This window comes from Macrobrachium nipponense, chromosome 37 (assembly GCF_015104395.2).
Source record: "Macrobrachium nipponense isolate FS-2020 chromosome 37, ASM1510439v2, whole genome shotgun sequence".
Lineage (NCBI taxonomy): Eukaryota > Metazoa > Arthropoda > Malacostraca > Decapoda > Palaemonidae > Macrobrachium > Macrobrachium nipponense.
In genome coordinates this window covers 52,896,355-52,903,854 of record NC_061097.1, presented here as the reverse complement: position 1 = coordinate 52,903,854, position 7,500 = coordinate 52,896,355, and the positions used below count along the sequence as shown (strand labels likewise).

General features: G+C 26.1%; 1 long non-coding RNA gene across 1 annotated transcript in view; it reads left to right on the top strand.

The window, feature by feature from the left end:
- Positions 1–7,500, top strand: part of LOC135208990 (uncharacterized) — a 272,949-nt gene that overhangs the window by 148,089 nt on the left and 117,360 nt on the right. The window contains exon 3 of the long non-coding RNA XR_010313273.1: positions 3,670–3,697. This is a non-coding gene — a long non-coding RNA (uncharacterized LOC135208990). The remainder of the gene's footprint in view (positions 1–3,669; positions 3,698–7,500) is intronic.

Here is a 7,500-nt window from a genome sequence, read left to right as displayed (position 1 = left end):
TGTGTATATATATATATATATTATATATATAATATATATATTATAGTACCTATATATGATATATATTATGATATATATATATTCCTATCTATCTATATTATATATATATATATGTGTAATATATATATGTATAATAATAATATATATTATATATATAATATATATATCTATATTAGGTATATATATATAGTATATATATATATTACATATATATATATGTATATATATATATGGTGTCTATATATATATTATATATTATATATAGATAGTATATATAGGTATATAACAGTATATATTATATTATATATATATATTATATATATATATCTATTATATATATATATTTATATATATTTGTATATATAGGTGTCTATGTAAATATATACTATATATCATATATTATAGGCTATATATGGTATATATATATATATTATATATAATAAAAATATATATATATATAATATATATAGTATATATAGGTATATATATATATTATATATTACATATATATATATTATATATATATATATAAAATTATAGGTGTATATATATATAATTATACTATATATATATATATTATTTAATATTAATATATTTATATTATATTTTATAATATAAGGTTATATTATATATTATATATTCATACATAGGTATATATATATATATATATACATATATATATATATATATATAATATATTATATATTAAATATTTATTATTATATATATAAATAATATATATATATATATAATTATATTATAATTTATATTAATTAAACTAGATATAATTTATATATATATATATATATATATTATATTATATAAATAAAAATATTATGTATATATATATATATATATATAACATATATATAGATATATATATATATATATATATTTATTATGATATATATATATATATATAATATTATATAAAATATTTTATTATTATATATTACATACACATGTATCCGAAAATATATTCTTTTGTAAAATATAGTATTCGAATAGTACTGGTTAACTTCCACAACTTTCTGTCAAAAGCACATTTGATGTCGGTGGCTGAAGAATGAATTATGCTGAATAGGTCCATTTATATCTGATATTTATATGGTTTTTACGGAAAAGGAAAATTTTGAGCTTTGTTACCGTGGAATTGTATCAATGATTATTTGTTAGCGTTTATCCATTTTAGCTATTTTCTTTATAGTTTTTGAGATTTTATATTAATCGTGACTAATTTGTTTTTTCATGTTTGATTTTGATAATAGATTATTATCATTATTATTTTTACATATAAAAAGAATTGCTAATTGATATAATCTTCAGCTATGTTATTGGGATAATGTTACGTTATTCTTGGGTTTCCATTAACTAATAGATCATGGCAACAGGCGATATTTATACTTTGTAGCGACAAAATTGATGTCACATACTATAGCAATATTAATTATGATATTTGTCATAGGTTTAATTTATTTATTTGTAAGATAATATATATATGAATTTTTTACATTTATATATATTATATATATACAGTATATATATACAGAGAGAGAGAGAGAGAGAGAGAGAGAGAGAGAGAGAGAGAGAGAGAATATATATATATATATATATATATATATATATATATATATATATATATATATATATATATATATATATATATATATATATATATATATATATATATATATATATATATATATATATATATATATATATATATATATATATATATATATATTATATATTGTATATATATAATATATATATATATATATATATAATATATAATATATATATATACATTATATATATACATATATATCATATATATACATATATATATATTTATATATATATATATATATATATATATATATATATATATATATATATATATATATATATATATATATATATATATATATATATATATAAGTGTAAGGTAAGACACAAGCAGCCATAAGTTCATAAGATCCATTTGATGCCCTGGTCCTCTTTGTAAGTTATTATAACGAGATAATGCTGTAAGTCTAATGTCAGTCTATAGACAAGTTTAGAGTAAAAATTACGCAAACACACACATACATTATATATATATATTATATATATATATATATATAATATATATATATATATATATATATATATATATATATATATATATATATATACTATACATCATACATACATAACATACATACATACGATACAATACATACATACACACACACACACACACACACATATATATTTATCCAATTTATAATATATAAGATACATATTTACTGTTTGGCTATGAAATATTATATATATTGCAATCACCCTTCATGAGATATATATACAGAGAAGACGAGAGAGAGAGAGAGAGAGAGCAGAAAGAGATATGCATGTGTCTGTGTGTGTGTGAATAATTTTTAACTTTTATCTGTAGGGAGGAGAACATTTGACTTGTAACATAATCGCGATATGATACCTTACAAAGAGGAAATGGATATCATGTGGATGCACCTCCTCCAGCAAAGTGTAATGTGTATTTAAGCTTGCATCTGTGTTACTTTCCGTCTGTGTACATTTCGGATTCAAACGCAAAACTCCGATATTCTTTTCATTCGCATGTGATGACGAAAAATTGACCTCCGGTACTTATGAAAGCTTTCCTTTATTGGAATGGCTCACCACTCTTATGTGCTAGCCTTAAATATATATATATATATATATATATATATTTATTTATTTATTTATTTATTTATCTGTGGCGTGATGCTGACGAGCTCTTGATTATAGCTGCCACACACACGCGCGCGCACACACACACACATTATATATATATATATATATATTATATATATATATATATATATATATATATATGATATATACAATGTTAGTTTATATTTATACAACTGCACTCAGACACACACAAGCATACACCCACCCACCCACATATACATGTTTGTTTGTGTCTAACATAATGTCAGCGCCTGGCGTGCGTGGTAAAGTTTTTCCGTTGCAAATTTCAATAAAGCCATCTTTAATCTGCAATGACTAATCACTGTGGCGGCGTAATAGGCGACCCTCTTATCCCCGCCCCCCTATCCTTGCAAACCCGCAGGAAAATTGGAAGACGGCTGAAATTACCACCCCATTACGCCGCGAAGTCAAAGGGCCTAAATAAGCCACCCCCCCCCCCCCCATCCCCCCCTCCCAAACAACGAAACGGCGAACGGAATAAAAGCTAAGGTTCGCGAAGCAAAAGAATGACGTAAGTCTAATTTGGATTATGACAGGACTTTATATTAGATTATATCAAATGAAATTTGGACACTGACCTTATCATTTTCAGGAATAAATTGAATTATCATCTCATACGATCTTATCTGGCGGCGAATATTGTTTTGCATTTGTTTCCGCGGGAAAAAAGGAGACGAAAGAAAACAATTAAATATATCTAATGTCGTTCTCTAATTGGACTGCTAAAAGGAGAGCCCAATTTAAATAGTACAGAGTTATGATTTTCATCAGTTTATGCATTCTGTAATTGATTTCATTACAGCCAGTAAAAGAGTAATTGCTTTTACGAACGATGTAGGCACCATATAACCACATTTCCATGAGATTTTGTGTAATAACATTTGTTATTATTTTTTTTCGTTCTTCCCACAGGCCTGGTCAGAAAGACGTCGTGTTTCAGGTAAGAGGAGGTCCTTCTCTCTCTCTCTCTCTCTCTCTCTCTCTCTCTCTCTCTCTCTCTCTCTCTCTCTCTCTCTCTCTCTCTCTCTCTCTCTCTCTCTCTCTCTCTCGTTGATTACCTCGACATGTTGTCAGAATAACGTCAGTAAATTGCCCTTTAGCACTGTCAGACTAACGGTGAAATCAATGATACTGATTCAGTTGTCAGTCTTACAGACAGACTGACTTATAGCGTTTTCTGATTAGAGGCAATTGGAAACATTAATCACTCATAACCCTTATGCATTTAAAGATGTTATTTTTTAATTTTTTTATTTCATTATTTTTTTTTTTTTTTGTAAACATGTTAGTGCAAATTACGAGCGAAACTAGTATTCTCTCTCTAACCGAAGACAATAGTTACGCTTAATAATCACTAATGGAAGGCGAACATTTTTTTTGGATGTAATGAATGAAACACATTAGCTGCTTATATACCTATCCAGTATGAAGAGCAAATATAATTTTTACCTCCTGGGAAAAGGACATAATGAAAACTGTCACTTAACGGAACCCAAAATCAAATTCACCTCGTTGGAGAAAGACAGTACGTAGATACTCAGTTGACCAGAAGAATATAGATAAGCTCCTCATAAATGATAGACGGAAGCGAATGTCATTTTCACTAATAAAGAAGATAAATTATAATCTCATTAATAACTCAATTTGCCAACGACGCTTATGAGTGAATATCTTGTCACACGTTGCTTTAGTACGCGTCTTATTAGAGAGAGAGAGAGAGAGAGAGAGAGAGAGAGAGAGAGAGAGAGAGAGAGGAATGCTCATAAGCCGCTTAGTCTAGGGCCCTTCGTTAATCCGGATTCAGTCTGGGGCTATTTCTTGGGAGACACGAACGCGCTCTTAGAACACTTTGGTTGTCCATTTAAAGGTAACTTCCTACTCAATCTCACGTTATTGATTTAAACGTAACTTTCTCCTGAACCTTAGGCGACTTTTAGGAACCTCACAGGTTATATCCATTCAAAGGTCATCTTTAAGAAAGCGCTAGGTTAAGAGTTTTCACGTTCCAATCTAGTCTTGGGTTATGTATTTAATGGTAACTGTCTAACTGTCGAGGAAGATGTAGTTATCCTGAATGTGTAACATTGTGTAACATTCAAATAGTCCTATCGTTTATGCATTCAAAAGAACGTTTATATGAAGAATTTGGTTACTGTTTGAATTCAGTTTTTGAGATGCCTAACGTTTAAGTATCCTTTGAGGAATACTTACATTATAAAAAGTAACATTCGAATAAAAATTTTTAATACATTCAAAAGAACTTTTATATGAAATATTTGGTTACTGTTTTAATTTAATTTTCGAGATGCATAACGTTTAAGAATTTCTTCTTTAAGGAATCCTTACTTTATAAAAAGTAACTTTCAAATAAACTTTTCGTTTATACATTCAAAAGAACTTTTATATGAAATATTTGGTTACTGTTTGAATTTAATTTTTGAGATGCATGACGTTTAAGTATCCTTTGAGGAATCCTTAACATTATAAAAAGTAACTTCCAAATAAACCTTTCGTTTATACATTCAAAAGAACCGTTTTCTGAAGCGTTTGGTTACTGTTTGAATTTAATTTTTGATATGCATAACGTTCAAGTATCCTTTGAGGAATCCTTAACATTATAAAAACTAACTTTCAAATAAACCTTTCGTTTATACATTCAAAAGAACCTTTATATGAAACATTTGGTTACTGTTTGAATTCATTTTTAGGATGCCCAACATTTAAGTATCCTTTGAGGAATCCTTGCATTATAAAAAGTAACATTCAATTAAAGAAATTTTTATACATTCAAAAAAACCTTTATATGAAACATTTGGTTACTGTTTGAATTCAGTTTTTGAGATGCCTATCGTTTAAGTATCCTTTGAAGAATCTTTACATTATAAAAAGTAACTTTTAAGGTCTATAAGATGTGTGAGGGTGTTTTTTTTTATTGTTTATTTTTATTATAAAATGAATATATTTAATCCCTGAGTACCATACGGAAAGCCTTAACAAACCTCTTCGGCGTCAGTTACCCCTTCAGTTGTGTACCGCCAGATAATCCTTTAGTAATCAGTAAAGACACTTGCTGTGCTGCTACTTATAGTGGAACTATTTCTCCTGACCCTACTGAGTAAATCGTGATAATATTAGTCGCAGATCTATAAAGACTTTTAGAGAGTTACTTTCTTATAATGATTGTTATTTAGCAGGTGTTATTTTTGCTGTAATTATGATTGTACTTTTAATGGTCGAGTTTATGATTCCATATGGATTATATTTAGATGGTCATGGTCGTGGTTATGATTCCATATGAATTATATTTGGATGGTCATTTGATGGATGTACAGTCGTTAACAGTAGTTACCGTAGTTAGCCATGCACCATTGGGAATTTATTTCTACATCACGGGCATATGAGTGGATCTTGTTGATTGTAATAGGTGCTGTATACTCTTGTTGAGAATGACACTCAAGGTAATAGTAACAGTGATTGTTTACGATGCCGTGATGGTGAATAGTTGTTATTTTGATTATTATTCGACAGACAGAATCACATTCTTTTCAATGAGGTTTGCCTCAAAGAGGGTCTTCTTCCAAGATATTATTATTATTAATTATTATTATTATTATTATTATTATTATTATTATTATTATTATTGTTGTTGTTGTTGTTGTTGTTGTTGTTGTTGTTGTTGTTGTTGTTGTTGTTGCTGTTGTTGTTGTTGTCTCAGCTTTTTGTATCGCTTCAATTTAATATTTAGCTAGCTCACAATTTTAGTGATTGAACTAGAAAATTACTTTCATAAACTGGGAAAAATTGTGTCTGCTTATTTTACAGTCATAGACGGTGTCTCCATAATGTTCATAAAAATTCATAGTTCCTAGCACTAGAGAATCAGTGGATTTAAACAAAAAATCCCTTCTATAACCAAATATGTTATCTTAATAACCATGTCAGATTATTATTAGTTCATTACGATTCTGAGGGTGATAGATATAATTTAATACAGCTGTGCAAACGGCAGTTATTAATTACTTTGATTGACCGGTCTCTTTAATTAATGAAGCTCTAGGTAATTAAAGTATGATCATTAAGGTTTTCTCTTATATATCATATTGTTTTCAAGATATCTAAAACTATTTCGACCTGTTATCTTCGGGTAAATGTAAGATTTCTTGCATATCTATATTAATATAATATATGTATATATATCTTATATAGTATATATGTATACATACATATTATATATATATATATATAACAATATCTATATGTTATATAATATTATCTATATATATTGGGGATCTATGTATATATTTGTGTTTGTGTACATATACGTATGTCTTTATAATTATATATATATATATATATATCTATATATATATATTATATATATATATATATATATCATATATACATATATATATATATATTATATATATATATATATATATATATATATTATATATACAGACGACCTTTGCGACATGTATTTGATAAACGTGTGCGTATGTTATAGATTTATTCATATGTGTAAGTGCATATTATTATATATATATATATATATATATTAATATATATTATATATATTATGTAATAATTTAATTTTTATTTTAATAAATTATAATACTTTATGCATATATATGTAAATATATATTATATATATTATATGATATATATATCCTATATTATATTATAGTATAATTATACACACACATATATATGTAAATATATATATATATATATATATGCATATAT